Source organism: Littorina saxatilis, linkage group LG14 (assembly GCF_037325665.1).
Source record: "Littorina saxatilis isolate snail1 linkage group LG14, US_GU_Lsax_2.0, whole genome shotgun sequence".
Taxonomy (NCBI): domain Eukaryota; kingdom Metazoa; phylum Mollusca; class Gastropoda; order Littorinimorpha; family Littorinidae; genus Littorina; species Littorina saxatilis.
Window position 1 is genome coordinate 2231338 of NC_090258.1, and position 21268 is coordinate 2252605.

General features: G+C 40.9%; 1 long non-coding RNA gene across 1 annotated transcript; it reads right to left on the reverse strand.

The window, feature by feature from the left end:
- Positions 1 to 13584: 13584 nt before the first annotated feature.
- Positions 13585 to 14587, reverse strand: LOC138946882 (uncharacterized). Its single transcript, XR_011449457.1, has 2 exons — positions 14233 to 14587; positions 13585 to 13902 (listed from the first exon to the last, which is right to left on the reverse strand). It is a non-coding gene; the product is annotated as an uncharacterized lncRNA (long non-coding RNA).
- Between the last annotated feature and the right edge of the window lie 6681 nt (positions 14588 to 21268).

Genomic DNA, 21268 nt, shown 5'->3' on the forward strand with positions numbered 1-21268 from the left:
AAACAGAAAACGAGCGTGAGAGAATGAGAGAAACAGAGAGTGAGCGAGAGAGAGTAAAACAGAGAGTTAGGGAGAGAGAGTAAGAGATAGTGAAACAAAGTGAGGAAGAGAGAGAGAGAGAGAAACAGAGGGAGGGAGAGAAAGAGAAACAGAGAGGGAGGGAGAGACAGAGACACAGAGAGTGAAGGAGAGAGAGAGAGAAATAGAGAGGGAGGGAGAGAAAGAGAGGGAGGGAGAGAGAGAGAAACAGAGAGTGAGGGAGAGAGAGAGAGAGAATCAGAGAGTGAAGGAGACGGAGAGAGAGAGAAATAGAGAGGGAGGGAGAGAAAGAGAAACAGAGAGGAAGGGAGAGACACAGACACAGAGAGTGAAGGAGAGAGACAGAGACACAGAGAGTGAAGGAGAGAGACAGAGACACAGAGAGTGAAGGAGAGAGACACAGACACAGAGAGTGAAGGAGAGAGACACAGACACAGAGAGTGAAGGAGAGAGAGACAGAGACACAGAGAGTGAAGGAGAGAGAGAGAAACAGAGAGGGAGAGAGAGAGAGAGAGAAACAGAGAGGGAGGGAGAGAGAGAGAAACAGAGAGGGAGGGAGAGAGAGAGAAACAGAGAGGGAGGGTCGGAGAGAGAGAAACAGAGAGTGAGGGAGAGAGAGAGAAACAGAGAGTGAGCGAGAGAGAGAGAGAGAAACAGAGAGTGGGGGGCTGGAGAGATTGAAACTGAGAAGTGAGTGAGGGAGAGAGACAGTGAGAGACAGGGAGAGACGGAGAGGCAGACAGGCAGACAGATAGAGTAACTCACTAACTGAATCAACTTTAAAAGTTCCGTAATAGTTTTTTGTTTGTTAGGCAACCAATTTTACGAGAAAGGGAGAGTGAGAGTCAAAGACAGACAGACAAACAGAGAGAGTGAGAGACATACACACACACATAGACTAGATAGAGAGAGACACACAAAAAGACAGACAGGGACATACAAACAGACAGAAAGACAGGGACATACAGACAGACAGGGACAGACACAGAAAGACGAGGCGATGCTAGAAAATATTAACATTCCACCACAATAAATGTACCTTTACGTCAGGGACAATCAATGATATCAGCACTTAGAATCGAATATTGTCAACAGAAAAGCCTGATCACTTACCTTTATCCCCCGCAAAGGAGCGCACGTCAAGTTTGCCACCACCACACACCGGCAGCAGCTTGAGTCAATAGTATGGAAAGCCGTTTGGCTCAGAACCATTACACGTGTAAAAAATGATAAATACACGTGTAATAAATGATTAATACACGTGTATTTATTATTTATTGCACGTGTAAAAAAAAGATTAATACACGTGTAATAAATAATTCATACACGTGTAATAAATAATTCATCCACGCCTCATCATCCAGGGAGCTGTTCGCCATCATGTCCTCTCTCCTGGGCTCCTCCCCCGCTGCCCCCTTACCCACTGCTCACCCACCACAGGATATCCCGGAGTTATTCTCGGAGTTCTTCAAGGACAAAATTGACAAGCTTCGGAAAACACTCGATCAGCAGCCCTTCGTCCCGTCCCCACCCTCCCCTTCCTTCTCCGGCTTCCCCCTCACGTGCTTTCAGCCTGTCACTCAAAACCACGTCAAGCGACTCATCACCAAGACGGCCATCAAGACCTGCGAGCTAGATCCCCTGCCAGGCTTTCTCTTCACCAAGTGTCTGGACAAGCTCCTGCCGTCTATCACAGATATCATCAACATATCCCTGGCCACAGGCGTCGTTCCCGACTGCTTCAAGTCTGCCGTTGTCCGCCCACTCATCAAGAAGCCCGGCCTTGACGTCAACGAGTTGAAGAACTACCGTCCTGTGTCCAACCTGCCCTTCCTCTCCAAGCTTCTGGAGCGTATCATTCTGGAGCAGTTGAGCGCCCACCTGTCTCGGAACTCGCTGATGCCAGTGTACCAGTCAGCGTACCGCCCTCACCACAGCACCGAGACGGCGCTCCTGCGAATCACCACGGACCTCCTGAACGCAACAGATAGCGGTCTCGTCTCTGCCCTTGTGCTGCTGGACCTTTCCGCGGCCTTCGACACGATCGACCACCAGCTACTCGTCGATCGCCTCAGTTCCACGTTCGGCATTCACGACACCGCCCTCTCTTGGTTTAGGAACTACCTCCAGAACCGCTCTCAGACTGTCACCACTGATTCGTTCTCTTCTCAGCCTGTCCCTGTCCGCTTCGGCGTCCCACAAGGATCTGTCCTCGGCCCTGTCCTTTTCACCCTGTACACCCAACCCCTCTCCCTGGTCATCGAACGCCACGGCCTGAACTACAACTCCTTTGCCGATGACACGCAGCTCCAGAACAGCGCCAAGCCGGAGCACGTTGACGATCTCCTTGGATCCATCTCCAGTTGTTTCACTGACATCAAGAACTGGATGACTGAGAACAAGCTGAAGCTGAACAGTGAGAAGACGGAGGCCCTTCTCGTTGGAACACGACAGAAGATTGCTTCCCTCACTGTGACCGACCTCCAGCTGGATGACGCGACTGTTCCATTCTCCCCTGCTGTCAAGAGCCTTGGCGTCTTTCTCGACTCCACTCTCTCCATGCAGACACACATCTCCTTCATCATCAAGACCTGCTTTTTTCACCTACGACGCATCGCCTCCATCCGTCGCTACCTCACCCACGACGCCTGTGTCAAGCTGGTTGTCTCCCTCATCTTCAGTCGTCTGGACTACTGCAACTCCCTTCTGGCTGGCCTCCCCGCCTCATCCATTCATGGCCTACAACGAGTCCAGAACGCCGCTGCCAGGCTGACGTTGAGGAAGACGAAGCGAGACCACATCACCCCCCTACTTCGCTCCTTGCACTGGCTCCCTGTCAACACCCGAATCTCCTACAAACTGTCCACTCTGGTCTACAAGTGTCTCAACGACTCTGCTCCCGAGTACCTTCAATCCTCCCTGGACCTGTACACCCAGCCCTCCGACCGTCCCCTTCGTTCTGCTGCTGACCCTCTCCGCCTCCACATCCCTCGCTCGAAACTCGCATCTGCTGGTCAGCGTGCATTTCCCTCCGCGGGCCCCTCCGTCTGGAACTCCCTGCCGCTTGAGCTTCGCCAGAGCCCCTCTCTTGACGCGTTCAAGAGTAGGTTGAAGACTCAGTTCTTCCCGTAGCTGGCTGCGACTTTCATGCTCGACGTGATGTGTTGTGCCCCTAAAGACATTCTTGTGCTGTGCTCTATGAGAGGTGTTTTCTTTGTGCTTAATATTATTTTGTTTCGACCTAGCTATTGATGTGTACATTGTTGTTAAACAGTTGTTTGTTGTATGTTTATCAGGGTTTGCTAGTGTGTGATAGGGTTCGTGTCCGTCTGTAGATGTCAGTTTCTTTGTTAGTCCTGTGTTGACAACTCTTCGACAAGCGCTTAGAACTGTACCCACGGAATACGCGCTATATAAGCTTCATATTGATTGATTGAGTGTAAAAAAAAAGAAAAGATTAATACACGTGTAATACATGATTAATACACGTGTAATAAATAATTCATACACGTGTAAGAATACACGTGTATTTATTATTTATTACACGTGTAATGGTTATGAGCCAAACGGCTTTCCATACACGAGGAGAGATACGCGCGTGGAGGATTTTGAACAAAACGACGACAGAAGAAAACTACGCTCATTCACATCCCATGCACCGCCACCAAGAGAGAGGGATTCCGAGCCATTCGAATGTCCGCGACTCGCTAGCTATGGCTCTGTCAGCTTTCTATCTCTGGCTCCCCTTTTCTGCTCCGCGCTGTTGGAAGTCCGCTGTTTTATCGCCGAATCTGATCAGGCCAAAAATATAATGAAATGTTGGTTTCCGCTGACAAGGCCAAATTTTCAGTTGATGCAGGCGAATTTTTTGTTAATAGCCGAAAAGCGTGCGAGCTGCATGTGTCCTCTCGATGCCGCTTTTAGGGGATGATAAGCATGCTGGGTATTTTCGTGTTTCTATAACCCACTACACTCTGACATTGACTACAAGATCATTTCCGTGCGCACTTGGTCTTGTGCTCGCGTGTACACACGGAGGGGGATAAGCCATTAGCAGGTCTGCACATAAGTTGACCTGGGAGATCAGAAAAATCTCCACCCTTCTTCTGCGTTCGTGGGCTCAAACTCCCACGTTCACTTTTTACATTTAGTCAAGTTATGACCAAATGTTTTAACATAGAGGGGGAATCGAGACGAGGGTCGTGGTGTATGTGTGTGTGTGTGTGTGTGTGTGTGTGTGTGTGTGTGTGTGTGTGTGTGTGTGTGTGTGTGTGTGTGTGTGTGTGTGTGTGTGTGTGTGTGTGTGTGTGTGTGTGTGTGTGTGTGTGTGTAGAGCGATTCAGAGTAAACTACTGGACCGATCTTTATGAAATTTTACATGAGAGTTCCTGGGTATGATATCCCCAGACGTGTTTTTCATTTTTTCGATAAATGTCTTTTATGACGTCATATCCGGCTTTTTGTAAAAGTTGAGGCGGCACTGTCACACCTTCATTTTTCAATCAAATTGATTGAAATTTTGGCCAAGCAATCTTAGACGAAGGCCAGATTTCGGTATTGCATTTGAGCATGTAGGCTTAAAAATTAATTAATGACTTTGGTCATTAAAAATCTGAAAATTGTAATTAAAATTATTTTTTTATAAAACGATCCAAAATTACTTTTATTTTATTCTTCATCATGTTCTGATTCCAAAATCATATAAATATGTTATATTCGGATTAAAAACAAGCTCTGAAAATTAAAAATATAAAAATTATGATTAAAATTAAATTTCCGAAATCGTTTTAAAAACAATTTCATCTTATTCCTTGTCGGTTCCTGATTCCAAAAACATATACATATGATATGTTTGGATTAAAAACACACTCAGAAAGTTAAAACGAAGAGAGGTCCAGTAAAGCGTGCTATGCAGCACAGCGCAACCGCTACCGCGCTAAAACATGTACAGGCTCGTCACTTTCACTGCCTTTTGCACTTATAGCGGCGGACTACGGTCATTGTGAAAAAATGCAGTCCGTTCAGTTTCATTCTGTAAGTTCCACAGCTTGACTAAATGTAGTAATTTCGCCTTGGGCGACTTGGTTTTTTTGCACGAGTGAATTTTTACGTTTATGACCATTTTAACCTCGCTATTCAGGCAGCCATACGCCGCTTTCGGAGGAAGGATGCTGGGTATTTTCGTGTTTCTATAACCCATCGAACTCTGACAATAATTATAGGATCTTTTCAGTGCGCACTTGGTCTTGTGCTTGGGTGTACACACGAAGGGGGATAAAGCACTAGCAGGTCTGCACATAAGTTGACCTGGGAGATGGGAAAAATCTCCACCTTAACCCACCAGGCGCGGCCTTCCGCTTTGGAGACCGGCGTTTTACCACCAAGCCATTGCGCCCGTCATCTCCACCCTCAACCTACCAGGTGCGGATTCGAAACCACGACCTTTCGCTTGGGATGCTGGCGTCGTATCCACTAGACCATTGCGCCCGTCACCTCTACACAATTGGAGTGCAATATAGCTTTCATCGTAGGCATAAAATACTTCTGTTCCCGTGTGTGCAGGAACGCATTTGAAAAGAAAACAACACACCTAGTTCCTACCTTTACCAAGCAAGAGAGAAACAGGGATAGGAAGATCATTCCATCATCCACCAAAAGAAGGTATGGGAATTGGAATTTCGAGGCTTTGAATGAGAGCCTTTCTCTCTCACGCACACACACCCACACATATAAATACACACACACATACATACACACACACACATACATACACACACACATACATGCACACACACGCATACATGCACACACACGCATGCACGCACACACACACAAACACAAACACACACACACACTCAGACACACACACACACACACACACACACACACACACACACACACGCGCGCGCGCGCGCGTCTGAAGGACTTCTATCTCTCGCTTGCTTCCCTCATCCTCCCAGTTGGGAGTCGGGTGTTTTATCGCTATATATCTCATTCACCTCCCCCCCCCCCCCCTCCTTCAACCTAGCAGCGACCCCACAAAATAGATCTATCCCGAGGCTCTCGCGGCACGCAAAGCACGTGCGCCCGTCTGCGCACGCATCTCTTTCATTACTCTTCTTGGGGGTTGGGAGGGCTGTTCTTTGTATTAGTTGAAGTGAATAAAACACCTATCGAACTCAATCATTGAACGTGTGTGTGTGTGTGTGTGTGTGTGTGTGTGTGTGTGTGTGTGTGTGTGTGCGTGTGTGGATGTGTGTGTGTGTATGGTTGCTTAGCAACGACATGGTGATACATTAACGCCATAAAGACCTACCTACAAAAAACATTACTTCTGATGATTTAAAATCATGTTTAAGTGTTCAACTGTTTATATGCGCCACAAGCCAGAGGTTTTGCATATTCAAGGGGAATAAACCGGCTTGGGTAGGCTAAGTGTTTTCATAGTAAACTTATTTGATGTCTACCTACCTCCCTTGTGCTTTCTTTTGAAAACGGCCACATAACAGTAACATATTGACAGAGTCGGTGAGTGTCGCTGAGTACAGTAATCCTTTGTTTTTACATTTAGTCAAGTTATGACTAAATGTTTTAACATCGAGGGGGGAATCGAGACGAGGGTCGTGGTGTATGTGTGTGTGTATGTGTGTGTGTATGTGTGTGTGTGTGTGTGTGTGTGTGTGTGTGTGTGTGTGTGTGTGTGTGTGTGTGTGCGTGCGTGTAGAGCGATTCAGACCAAACTACTGGACCGATCTTTAAGAAATTTGACATGAAAGTTCCTGGGTATGATATCCCCATACGTTTTTTTCATTTTTTTGATAAATGTCTTTGATGACGTCATATCCGGCTTTTCGTGAAAGTTGAGGCGGCACTGTCACGCCCTCATTTTTCAACCAAATTGGTTGAAATTTTGGTCAAGTATTGTTCGACGAAGCCCGGACTTCGGTATTGCATTTCAGCGTGGTGGCTTAAAAATTAATTGATGACTTTGGTCATTAAAAATCTGAAAATTGTAAAAAAATATTTCTTTTATAAAACGATCCAAATTTACGTTCATCTTATTCTCCATCATTTGCTGATTCCAAAAACATATAAATATGTTATATTTGGATTAAAGGCAGAGTAAGCCTCCCGTAAACCATCACAGATACGGTCAGGCTTTTACACACAGTACAAACACCATTTCATTTAAACACTCACCAATTGAGAACATCCTAGGTGCCCTCCGTAAAGAGCGAACAATTTTCAAAGAATTTATTTTTGCGTGGTTTATCTTACCCCTGAGCCATCGTGAACCCGTGTGATCCAGTTTTCCCTTTTGACAATGCAGTCGTCATAGTTAGTCATTTGAATGCGACTCGACGTGAGCTTATCTACAATAGCACGTTTTTTGTATGCACGAAACAACGGCTGTGGTTCACAAGAACTCTAGCGATGGCTTTTGACTGTTGAGAGGAACGGCGATTTGCACTGATAAACCGGCCGTCGTCTGCTACGACCCTTGCGTGACCCTGCTTCCGGGCTTTTCTTTTTTTAAACTTTCACAACTTCGAATTGTTCTGATCTTGTCTTGATGAAAAACGAATTCTTTTATGATTAAAGAATGTTTGTGTAACAAGCTGTCAATTTATTATTTAGATTTTAAAAGTTAGGTCTAGCGCAAAAACGAGGCGCCGTTGTTGTTAACGGAACAAGTCTACGAAAATAAATTCTTTGAAAATGTCTCACGCTCGACAGAAAGCAGCCAGGATGTTCCCGTTCGGTGAGCGTTCAAATGGAAGTATGCTTGTACTGTATTTAGACGCTCGGGGAGCTCTGTGATGGTTTACGGGAGGCTTACTGTGCCTTTAAAAACAAGCTCTGAAAATTAAATATATAAAAATTATTATCAAAATTAAATTGTCGAAATCAATTTAAAAACACTTTCATCTTATTCCTTGTCAGTTCCTGATTCCAAAAACATATAGATATGATATGTTTGGATTAAAAACACGCTCAGAAAGTTAAAACGAAGAGAGGTACAGAAAAGCGTGCTATCGTTCTCAGCGCAACTACTACCCCGCTCTTCTTGTCAATTTCACTGCCTTTGCCGTGAGCGGTGGACTGACGATGTTACGAGTATACGGTCTTGCTGCGTTGCATTGCGTTTAGTTTCATTCTGTGAGTTCGACAGCTACTTGACAAAATGTTGTATTTTTGCCTTACGCGACTTGTTTAATATTGACCACAGGAGCTTGTATCAAATCGCCGGTCGATCATTATCTACAGTCCACTACTACGACATACTACTAAGTACTATATACTACAAGGAATATAACGCAGAGTGCTCCGCACTGCCGACTCGCTCCGTTTCAAGCTTTCTACATCACTTTCTGCACCCCCTTCCCGAACGCACGAACATCACACACAAACAAAAATGATTAAGCTTTCACTTCATGCAACAAACTCGAAATAACCATTCACCAACTTCGAGAAGTTTGTCAAGAACGGGGTCGGTGTCCACACCACTCCATGAGAGGAACCTGGAGCCTCGACGAATCGAAAGTGGAACTCGCGCTGATGTTTTCCGCTTTTCGTACGCTCTCAAGGGTGTACAACATTCTAGCGGCCTGTAATTAGTCCAATATAACTGATGAGGGACACAGGAGCCCCCAAACACGTGAAATGATAGACAAAACATTCTTTTTGCGCTTAATATTTTGACTCAGCCGTTTCCTTCGGACGAATACAGAAGGTCATTTCCGCCTGCAATCGGCAGTCAAAAAGCGCGTGACGTTTCGATTGGTTAAAACGAATAATAGAAAGCTTTTTTTTGATTGGTTGTAAATAAATCGAAAGGAAAAATTATTAACAAGTTATCATCGAAGCAAGGATGAAGTTATTAACATGGTAAGTACTTATGTTAATGATTATGATGTGAGTGTGTGTGTGATCGAGTGTGAGTGTGTGTGTGTGTGTGTGTGTGTGTGTGTGTGTGTGTGTGTGTGTGTGTGTGAATGTGTGTGTGACAGAGACAGCATAACAAATGTGCTGTTTTGGACCCCTCCCCTTTTTTTTGACCAGCAATGGGAAAAAATGCCATCTTCAGAAGGTGTAAATGTACAGTTATTGTAATATGTGAGTGTATGTTTAAGTGGGGTGGGCCGGGGGTCTTTTTCAGAATGGCTGTTCTGATTTATTATCAAAGTGTCGCGCCACGGAATAACTAGCTAATCAAATGCCCGTAAATTGCAAACCCAATCATCAAATACGAAGGGAGCGAGAGCGAAAAGATTGGTGTAGAGGAGACAGTGTCACCAAACGGAGCGTCGGAGATTGGGGTGGAAACATTTCTGCACTTTTTCCCTCCCGTTTGAGAACTGTTCGTGGAAATCGTGGGTTAGGTGAGCGAGACAAGTCATTCCTATCCCAGTTGGTAAGGAGGAAAGATGTCGGCAGCTTAGCACCAGCGACACGCGACAACTCTGCAATGTACTGCAGGTGAGGTTAAATTAGTGAGTTTAGTTTATCCCTACCCTCGTCAACCAATGATATTATAAAATGTTTTACTGGGAACAGGAGAAGAACAATATGGTTATTGAACGTTTTCCGTAAGTTTTTCAAGGTAAAATCATGTATCATTGAGGCCGGTAAATTTAACACTGTATGTCCCTCGGAACTGCAAAGTAAGTTGTACATTTTCTTTTCCTCTTAAATATGCTGCATGGAATGGGTGGAAAATGGCAGGCGGGTATTTGTTTTGCTGTCGTATGCATGGACGTCTTTTGTGTGTGTGAATGAACAAAAGAAAGAGTGGCTATCTAGTGAGTTCAGTGATCCGAAAGATTGCTGGTTCAACATATTCCGTGCTTCTGCACTGAGTTAATATTGCTGACAGCACGCGTTCGTAGCTGGGTATCATTGTTATGAAAGACCTTGCACTGCGGGTGTAGAATTCGTGCTGTGGTATTAAAGACTGTTGGTGTGACCACTGGTCAGTGAAAGAGTGCAGCCCTTAGCTGTTCTTTTGTTATTTTGTGCGGAAGGAAAAGCAAGTTTCCTACGATAGTGACATGCATTGTCCGTGGGTTGTTTAGTGCAAAAGTTCATGAACCAAGTTCTTTTATCAGAATGGATTTTAACAGTAATTGACGAGCGTTGATATGCTTAAATTGTGCAGTGGTTCAGTGGTTTGATAAGTCAGTTATATGTATTCTGATAATCAAATAATTCTAAATAATAATATGTTTAGAAAGGTCAACTTTTATGTTGTATAATGCATAACAATTACTGTGGTGGATATATTTTTGTCGACTTGTGTGTTGGCATTTATGATAATTTTTCCACCAACTTTCGAGTTGAAGCTGTGACAATTTATTGGTAGATTGTAGGGTCACTGTTGTGATGATCAGCGAGAGGAAAATTGTATAAAGTGTTTGAAACATTTAATTATTATAATATTTTTCTCTTTATATTTTATTGATAGAATTGACGCTGGAATTTATGCAATGGCATGGATAGGAATCCATAACTCAGGTTATAACTTGCCATTGTGGCGTTTGATGTTGTGATGATGTTGATGGTTTTCATGCTGATCTACGGTTTCCCCTCTGCCCGCATGGCACTCGGGAAATCGTAGGGTCGGAAAGTCTTGACACACTTTTCCGATATAGGTAATGGTCGCACCAGTATACGCTACCACTACTGCTGCTACTACTGCCATGGGGTCCATCACAAGAGGACAACTGTTGATCTCAACCCGTGGACATCTTAGGAGGAGTTACAGGCCGATGGATCCGGGTTTCTCCTGCTTTCGCCTTCTATAACTTTCCGCAGGATCGTCAGGCGGAGACCTCCACACTGGACGTCAGTGATCAACGTCTGTGGGGGCTGTTCTTCGTCAGCGAGGCGCTGCGAAACGTTCTTGGGAGGAGTTACAGGCCGATGGATCCGGGTTTCTCCTGCCTTCACCTTCTACAACTTTCCGCAGGATCGTCAGGCGGAGACCTCCACACTGGACGTCAGTGAGCAACGTCTGTGGGGGCTGTTCTTCGTCAGCGAGGCGCTGCGTAACGTCGTCTGCTTCCATTCGTCGCAGACAATAACGGGACTTTTCTCCGTCACACAGGCTAAGTCATTACTTACATATCTTGGGTGTTGTGTGGAAGGGGGGTCGCCGTTCTGCAGTGTAATGACACACTGAAACAGTTCTATTGATATGCGCGATTGTTTTTTTTTCTTTATATATTAACCGGTATTTCATGTGGCCAACGTACTGTATGTTCATCGAACAATTCTACATACTAAGTTTGTGTGGCTCTTCGTTTTTCAGAAACCACCAGGCCACTGGAGTGTGATTTGATTGATTGTTTTGTAAACTGTTTGTGTGTTACATGTTGAATTTAATCTTATAAATAGATGAACTGGTTTTTTGCTTCATTCTTTTATTTTCTCTCCCTTTTGCTCTCCTGTCTATCTGAACCCTAAAGCGTTTACGTTTGGAGATTTTATTGCAATTCATGAGTGAGGTGCGAATCATGTGAGAGCGTGTGGGTACTTGTGTGTGAAGCGCTGTACGAGTGAATTGTTTTATTTTCTCTAAGCCCGCGGTTTGCGCCCGCGACACAAAGTACAAGGAGTGTTTTTCTTCACATTCTGACTGAATGTGCAGTAGAGAGAATCATGAAGGACTGAAAGAATAGATATACAAACAAGTACACACAAAAAAATCAGGTATTTTTACATTTAGTAAAGTTTTGATTTTTATTGTCATGAGTTATCCTTTTAATATAAGTCTCCGTTTGGATTAAATAATCTTAATTTGTGATGTTTCATTTTTTAATTATATGAAAGAGGCTATTTCATTTTTCAAATAATGAAGATTTCTATGTCTAAGTGTTATATAATTACACATTAACATGCTTCCATTTGAAACTTAGAGGTCGTCATCGTGGATTGACGCCCGACCAAAGCTAATTGAAGCCTGACAGAGGGATTATGTTGTAATTCAATCTGACGACGATCTCTTTCCTGCTTTAATGCGATGGTAAACAGACAGAATTGGTTCTGTTCTGTTCACACACTACTTTCAGTCCACCTACCTGCAACTGCAAGGGTCAAGTCCCAAGAAATATGTCTCTGTATTCCTATCTTATCACTTTGCTCCTGTTTTGTTTTCTTTCACATACATTTTCCCTTATTTTTTGACGGGTTTCTGGACAGCTAACTCAAAACAAATTCTTTTCATCACAAAAGCGATGTTTGGAATTGACTGACGTAGTCAGGAAGAATTCATGCATCAACTTACATCACTTTGCATACCTTATGGTCTCGGTATTTCGCTGGCCTTCATATTTCCTTGTAAAATGACCCTCGATCAAAGCTAACCGAGACTATAGTTGAGACTGTATCAATGCGCCTTGCCAGCAGGTAGCTAATGGCTTTTTTAGCAAGTGGTTATCGACAATTAGTGACAGGTAATTTTGAATTAGTTGGAGCATTCTGACCAATCACAGTATCTGTTTCATTAAAATGCCAACTTGATTGAATTACAATATTTTTTAATACTTTACCACAAAGTTAATTATATTTGTTCCAATTAAAACACAAAACCAATTCATCCAACCATCTATTAAGACAAGACACATGTAATGTTGTTTCTGTAGCTGAATTTAATTTTTGCTTCAGCAAAGGAAATGAATTTAAGAATATTTTGAATAACAAACTAACAAAATAAAACATTTATTGTCAAAGCAAGGCAGATAATCCTTTCACACAATGTAACTTTACCACAAACGACTTGCATATTTCCTAACATTCTAGACGATTCATTACATTTTGCTGTTTGCACTGTCAATTACCATGAAGGCATAACAACATCCAGGTAACATTTAACATTCTTGAAATAAGCACATTACTTGTATGGTACTAATTAAATTCATGCTTGCAAAAGTAACCATCAGAAATCATAAGGACATTAATGAAATTACAGACCATAAAATAATGCAGCATAGTCCCCACACTGTAGAGACCTTATAATGTTATTTCAACATAACAATAACCATAACAACAAGAAGAGCAAACGCTCGATCGAGTCACTTTCGCAGTTCTGAATATTATATGAGGCATCAGATGGACAGGAAGAAATTGCTATTCACAACACAATGAGTCACGTTCACATAAAATTTGAGCCCGGTCACTTTTATAGTTTCCGAGAAAAGCCCAACGTTAAGTTGTGTGTTGCCGAACAGAAAAGGCTAGTGTCAGGAATGAATTATCTACAATACCGACTGTCAGTCAGAAGGCCACTATTTCATTTATACGCATTCGTTATTCTCCTCCGATTCATTCCAACAATAAAAGAAAATACGTGGAGCTCAATATGTTTATATAGCTCACTGGTAAAGCATGTACATATATCAACGTTCAGGATTCACACACACACATATACACAATGAATCAGGAATGAATTATCTACAATACCGACTGTCAGTCAGAAGGCCACTATTTCATTTATACGCATTCGTTATTCTCCTCCGATTCATTCCAACAATAAAAGAAAATACGTGGAGCTCAATATGTTTATATAGCTCACTGGTAAAGCATGTACATATATCAAACGTTCAGGATTCACACACACATATACACAATACGCCCAGGGTTCTAGATGAGTAAATTAATGTGTTACCCCATCACCAGAACAGCGTAGTGTAGTTCATCTCTGTTTCTCCATCACCCAGCCGGCGCGGCGACTCCTGGCGTGGTCCGTAAAGTCCGGTTAGTAGATCACGTCGCTCTGCTTCGTGCATCTTCATCTCTTCATGCGTCTGCTTGAATGGTCAAACAAGCTCTCGCGAATTCCGTCTTCTGTCTCTGGGAAGACTCCTGTGAAAGTAATTCTTGAGTCATTATTTCCATAGGCATAACACACACAGCAATTCACTCATCATTCACCCTGGGCTGTAATTACATTCTACATTCAACCACACGCACGAATTCTTAAATAACTACTGCCAATACTAATATCTATTCCATCCTTGTCCGAGTTATTTATCCACAACATAAACATATCCATAAACAACAACTATTCAGAATACCCAGATTAAGAACTAGTACAATGAACACTTAAGTTAACATAGCAGCGAATATTAAGAATGCTTATTCATAAACATACTAGTGTTCCTTAGCGAAAACATATCATGAAAAATAGTTTACCTGAGCACGCGAGCAAAGAATCTTCCCCGACTTGCCTCTTACATGTTCAATGGGCAAGTGAAGCTAACAGCTTAGGTGACTGGCGACAAGTCTAACAGCTCACCTTACAAAAAATGGACATTCAGGTTTTTCACCTGTTGCACGTGAGTGCGTGGAGACTCGGCTCTACAGGTAACAGTACAGGCCCCATAATCATGGTCCAACAGGCATGCGAATCAATAATAATGTTTTTCGCGATACGAGTCTACTTCTGTCAATTAATGCATACTAATAACAGCATCATTTCATCATTAATTAAGTACTCATATTACATACATGTTCATACATAAAACCCATAAATGTCATATCTGACAGCTAGTTATCTCCCTTGTTTTTCTGATAACGTTCGTAAAAGGCTACAGATGTAAATACTTTGATGTAAAGAATAATCCTACAAAGTTTCAATCACATCCGATGAACTTTGTCAAAGATATAAAATGTCTAATTTTTCCTTTGACGCTGACCTGTGACCTTGAAAAAGGTCAAAGGTCAACGAAACCATCGTTAAAGTGTAGAGGTCATTGGAGGTCACGACTAAACAAAATATGAACCCGATCGCTTTGATAGTTTCCGAGAAAAGTCCAACGTTAAGGCTGGAGCACACTTTGGAAAGTACGTTGGAGTAGCCTCCCTTCTACGTTGGAGTAGCCTCCCTTCCCGGATTTAGAACGCGTTTCGTGTCGTAACAGATTATCCACTTACTAGCCATATCCGTATGCAAAATAATGAAATAAACATTAGGAAATGGCAGACGTTTACAAATATCGACATTCTCTATCAGTGCAATAAAAAACAATCGTTAGAACTTGCATTTACGACATGTCGTGCGTGAGAACGTGTCAGTAAACAAGCACTTTTTGCCTTGCTGAAGAACCCCACGAGTCAAGCTAAAACAGACGACAAGTAATGGAAAGCAGTCTGCGGATAAACATAACAAACTACTGATGAAAAAGTGTGTTCATCCCTGCTCTGGATAAAAGACATCGGACTGATGACAACGTGGCAGCGTTCACGCGAAAGGATTTTTTTCCAGATTATCGCTTCTACATTTTATTGCACGTACTTGGGGCAGATCTGAATTTCTGAAAGATGACAAATCGGTCTTGTGTGCTGAGAACCACATGTTCTTTGCCGACAGAAATCACGATGGGACAAGATGTAGATTGTGTTGAAGAGATGTTTGCAGATTATCGCATCTACATTTTATTGCTCAGATCAATGCACGTAGTTGGGGTAGATCTGAATTTCGCAATGGAAGACGACAAATCCGTCTTGTGAGTTAAGAACCACACGTTCTTTGGCAGCAGAAATCACTATGGGACAAGATGAGGATTGTGTTGAGGGGCTAATACTGACTGACTTTAGATGAAGAGTTCCTAGACTGCCTGGTTTTTGTAGAGAGGCATCATGATGATATCCTGGGTTTTTTTTTACGTTCTTGGTGACAACGCGCCAGAATCGCACGAAGATCGAACTCTCGAAGAAAACAAGTTTATCGCTGAACATCGGAAATGTGAAATGCTCTTCCTGTCTGACCAGTCTCCCCGTTAAATCCACAGGCTACATTATTTATCAGGTAACTTACCAAACCGGAGTGTGTGTGTGTGTGTGTGTGTGTGTGTGTGTGTGTGTGTGTGTGTGTGTGTACACCGGATTACCACCATCAACGCACCCTTTTGGACTTTTCTACTATGCCTGCTGTGACATTCACGAGGATTATTGTGATTCTTGGACAATCGTGTGCCTATGCTGGACTTGCAGGAAGACAAACGGTGCCGGAACGGTATACGTGCTGCCAAGTGTGCACGTCCAGAGCTCAGTGTGAACCGAGAGTGAGTGTGTCATTGTGTGGAAGTTTTGCTTGATTGATTTATTCATGATTTAATTTGCTTTTTGGTTCAATAGTAAAATCTGTGTACGTTATACTTTGTATTTTGTGGTGTGATTCGCCCGAGTGCGAGACCCCCATCCCCGAACGCCTCTGTGGGTGGAATTGTATATATATATACTTGTGTAACGTGAGTGTGTAGATGAGAATGTGAAAGTTGCTTTGGACCCAGATACACACAGCAGACACCAACGCAACAGCTAAGTTTCAGCCTGACAAAGAAATTCGAGTGACACAGCTAATGGCTGTACTTGTTATTTCTCTATTAAAACAAATGTTTCAAGATCTTTAGGCCAAAACAAATAAATTGTCTGTTTCTATTAACATGGCTAAAAAAAATAGGGTAGGTAGGTAGGTGTTTTTGTTGTTGTTGTTGCCAGGATAGAATTCTTGAAAATAACTAAATGACACAAAGAGACAAGACTCGCTATAGATAGATTTATATAAAAAAAAATGTGACAAAGGATATAAAATGATTGTTTTACCTGGTCTGGAATCTTCAGTAGTAATTGCATAAAAAAAGTCTGATAATTATATCAATTATCATGTTAACTTTTTCTTAAAATGGGTGCGTTAAATCCTAGTCTGTTTGTTTTTAATGGACTAAGCAATCCTTGGACTGACAGAAAAGATGTATTTTAAAAATGTCCAGTTGCTTTTACTTATTTTTCTAATTGGAAGAGAATACAAATAATTAAATTATGCACTCTTTTCTGTTCAAATGGGTAGAGGGCGGGGGTAGTAAAAGGATCACAGTTCAAGATTTTGCGCGACAAGAGGTGTGTTTCTTTTATAAAGAGCAAAAACTCAACTTGGTATCTAACACTATTTCTGAACACTGTAACCACTTTAGCACTTTTTTTCTTTTTTTTTCTGTCTTCCAAACTTCTAATTCAGCTTCAAAAATGATAAAAAAAAGAGGGTTTTTTTCTTCTGAAATCTACAGTTAAATCACTATTTTGGATATTCTATTTTGCTTCCCTATTTATCTTCTTAAGTTTTTGATCATCTGATTACCTTGCTTTTCTATTTGGAAGATAATATGCACTCTTTTCTGAAAAATGGGAAGGGGGTGGGGGTAGTAAAAGCATCACAGTATAAAATTTTGTGCGACAAGAGGTGTGTTTCTTTTAACTTTGATGAAGAGGGATAACTCAACTTGGTATCTAACACTAGTTCTGAACACTGTAACCACTTTAGCACTTTTAATTTATTTGTTCTGTCTTCCAAGCTTTAAATTCAGCTAATAAAATGAGTAAAACAGTGTGTGTTTTCTGAATTCACCAGTTAAATCACTCTGTTGGATGTTATTGTTTGCTTCCCTATTTCTGTTCTGAAGTTTTTGATCACCTGACTACCTTGCTTTTCTATTTGGAAGATAATATGCACTCTTTTCTGAAAAATGGGTAGGGGGTGGGGGTAGTAAAAGCATCACAGTTCAAGATTTTGCGCAACAAGATGTGTGTTTCTTTTAACTGTGATGAAGAGGGATAACTCAACTTGGTACCAAACACTATTTCTGAACACTGTAACCACTTTAGCACTTTCATTTTTTTTCTCTCTGTCTTCCAAGCTTTAAAATTTAGCTAATAAAATGAGTAAAAAAGTGGGGTTTTTTCAGAATTCACCAGTTAAATCACTATGTTGAATGTTCTATTTTGCTTCCCTATTTCTGTTCTTCAGTTTTTGATCATCTGACTACCCTGCTTTTCTATTTGGTAGATAATATGCACTCTTTTCTGAAAAAATGGGTAGGGGGTGGGGGAAATAAAAGTATCACAGTTCAAGATTTTGGCCGACAAGAGGTGTATTTCTTTTAACAGTAGTAAAGAGGGATAACTCAACTTGGTATCTAACACTATTTCTGAACACTGTAATCACTTTAACACTTTTAATTTATGTTTGTTTGTGTTCCAAGTTTTAAATTAAGCTTCAAAAATGGGTAAAAAAATAGTTTTCTCATAATTCACAAGTTAAATCATTATGTTGGATGTTCTATTTTGCTTCCCTCTTTCTCTTCTTAAGTTTTTGATCATCTGACTACCCTGCTTTTCTATTTGGAAGATAATATGCACTCTTTTCTGAAAAATGGTAAGGGGGTGGGGGTAGTAAAAGCAACACAGTTCAAAATTTTGCGCGTTAAGAGGTTGTTTTTTTTTTAAATTGGTAAAGAGGGATAACTCAACTTGGTATCTAACACTATTTCTGAACACTGTAATCACTTTAACACTTTTAATTTATGTTTGTCTGTGTTCCAAGTTTCAAATTAAGCTTCAAAAATGGGTTAAAAAAATGTTTTTTTAATAATTCACAAGTTAAATCATTATGTTGGATGTTCTATTTTGCTTCCCTCTTTCTCTTCTTTAAGTTTTTGATCATCTGACTACCCTGCTTTTCTATTTGAAAGATAATATGCACTCTTTTCTGAAAAATGGGTAGGGGGTGGGGGTAGTAAAAGCATCACAGTTCAAGATTTTGCGCGACAAGAGGTGTGTTTCTTTTTACTGTGATGAAGAGGGATAACTCAACTTGGTACCAAATACTATTTCTGAACACTGTAACCACTTTAGCACTTTCATTTTTTTTCTCTCTGTCTTCCAAGCTTTAAAATTCAGCTAATAAAATGAGTAAAAAAGTGGGTTTTTTCAGAATTCACCAGTTAAATCACTATGTTGGATGTTCTATTTTGCTTCCCTATTTCTGTTCTTCAGTTTTTGATCATCTGACTACCCTGCTTTTCTATTTGGTAGATAATATGCACTCTTTTCTGAAAAAATGGGTAGGGGGTGGGGGAAGTAAAAGTATCACAGTTCAAGATTTTGGCCGACAAGAGGTGTATTTCTTTTAACAGTGGTAAAGAGGGATAACTCAACTTGGTATCTAACACTATTTCTGAACACTGTAATCACTTTAACACTTTTAATTTATGTTTGTTTGTGTTCCAAGTTTTAAATTAAGCTTCAAAAATGGGTAAAAAAAAATAGTTTTCTCATAATTCACAAGTTAAATCATTATGTTGGATGTTCTATTTTGCTTCCCTCTTTCTCTTCTTAAGTTTTTGATCATCTGACTACCCTGCTTTTCTTTTTGGAAGATAATATGCACTCTTTTCTGACAAATGGGAAGGGGGTGGGGGTAGTAAAAGCATCACAGTTCAAAATTGTGCACGTTAAGAGGTGTATTTTGTTTTAATTGGTAAAGAGGGATAACTCAACTTGGTATCTAACACTATTTCTGAACACTGTTATCACTTTAACACTTTTGATTTATGTTTGTCTGTGTTCCAAGTTTCAAATTAAGCTTCAAAAATGGGTAAAAAAAATGTTTTTTTAATAATTCACAAGTTAAATCATTATGTTGGATGTTCTATTTTGCTTCCCTCTTTCTCTTCTTTAAGTTTTTGATCATCTGACTACCCTGCTTTTCTATTTGAAAGATAATATGCACTCTTTTCTGAAAAATGGGTAGGGGGTGGGGGTAGTAAAAGCATCACAGTTCAAGATTTTGCGCGACAAGAGGTGTTTTTTTTATAACTGTGATGAAGAGGGATAACTCAACTTGGTATCAAACACTATTTCTGAACACTGTAACCACTTTAGCACTTTTAATTTTTTTTTTCTGTCTTCAGTTCCAAGCTTTAAATTAAGCTAATAAAATGAGTAAAAAAGTGGGTTTTTTTTAGAATTCACCAGTTAAATCACTATGTTGGATGTTCTATTTTGCTTCCCTATTTCTGTTCTGAATTTTTTGATCATCTGACTACCCTGCTTTTCTATTTGGTAGATAATAATTATGCACTCTTTTCTGAAAAAATGGGTAGGGGGTGGGGGAAGTAAAAGTATCACAATTCAAGATTTTGCGCGACAAGAGGTGTATTTCTTTTAACAGTGGTAAAGAGGGATAACTCAACTTGGTATCTAACACTATTTCTGAACACTGTAATCACTTTAACTCTTTTAATATATGTTTGTCTGTGTTCCAAGTTTCAAATTAAGCTTCACAAATGGGTAAAAAAAATAGTTTTCTCATAATTCACAAGTTAAATCATTATGTTGGATGTTCTATTTTGCTTCCCTCTTTCTCTTCTTAAGTTTTTGATCATCTGACTACCCTGCTTTTCTATTTGGAAGATAATATGCACTCTTTTCTGACAAATGGGAAGGGGGTGGGGGTAGTAAAAGCATCACAGTTCAAAATTTTGCGCGTTAAGAGGTGTATTTTTTTTTAAATTGGTAAAGAGGGATAACTCAACTTGGTATCTAACACTATTTCTGAACACTGTAATCACTTTAACACTTTTAATCAATGTTTGTTGGTGTTCCATGCTTCAAATTGAGCTTCAAAATGGATACAAAAGGATTTTTTTCCGAATTCACAAGTAAAATCACTACGTTTAATGTTCTATTTTGCTTCCCTATTTCTCTTCTTCAGTTTGTGATCATCTGATTGTTATTTTGTTTACATTTTCACAATACAATATTGCAACTTATTCAGTAGTGTTTGCGTGAAAAAATCTGATACCTATGCTTAAACTTCAGTCGTTATCTTAAAATTTTGCGCGTTAAGCCCTTTATATTTTGTATTTTCCTGATAAAGCAAACATTGAACTAACATAAAAAGTAACTTTTAAAACTACCTAATCACTTTGAAATTGGGCCTCCAAAGTGTTCTCCAGCCTTAAGGTGGTGTCTACGGACGGCCGGACGGACGGCCGGCCGGACAGACTAACACTGACCGATTACATAGAGTCACTTTTTCTCAAGTGACTCAATAAAAACACTTTATTGTCCATAGAGGCTCAAATGTCTGATTCACATTGCCGCATGGCGGTCACATGTCCTATCGTTTTGAACTGAGCGTTGACATTGTCCATAAGAACTCAATTCCTTCGGACAGCGCGATATTCGTTAATGTTCCTTTCAAGATACACATTTTCAAAAAGCGACCAAGCACTCTTTCTTTCTTTATTTGGTGTTTAACGTCATTTTCAACCATTCAAGGTTATATCGCGACAGGGAAAGAGGGGAGATGGGATAGAGCCACTTGTCAATTGTTTCTTGTTCACAAAAGCACTAATCAAAAATTTGCTCCAGGGGCTTGCAACGTAGT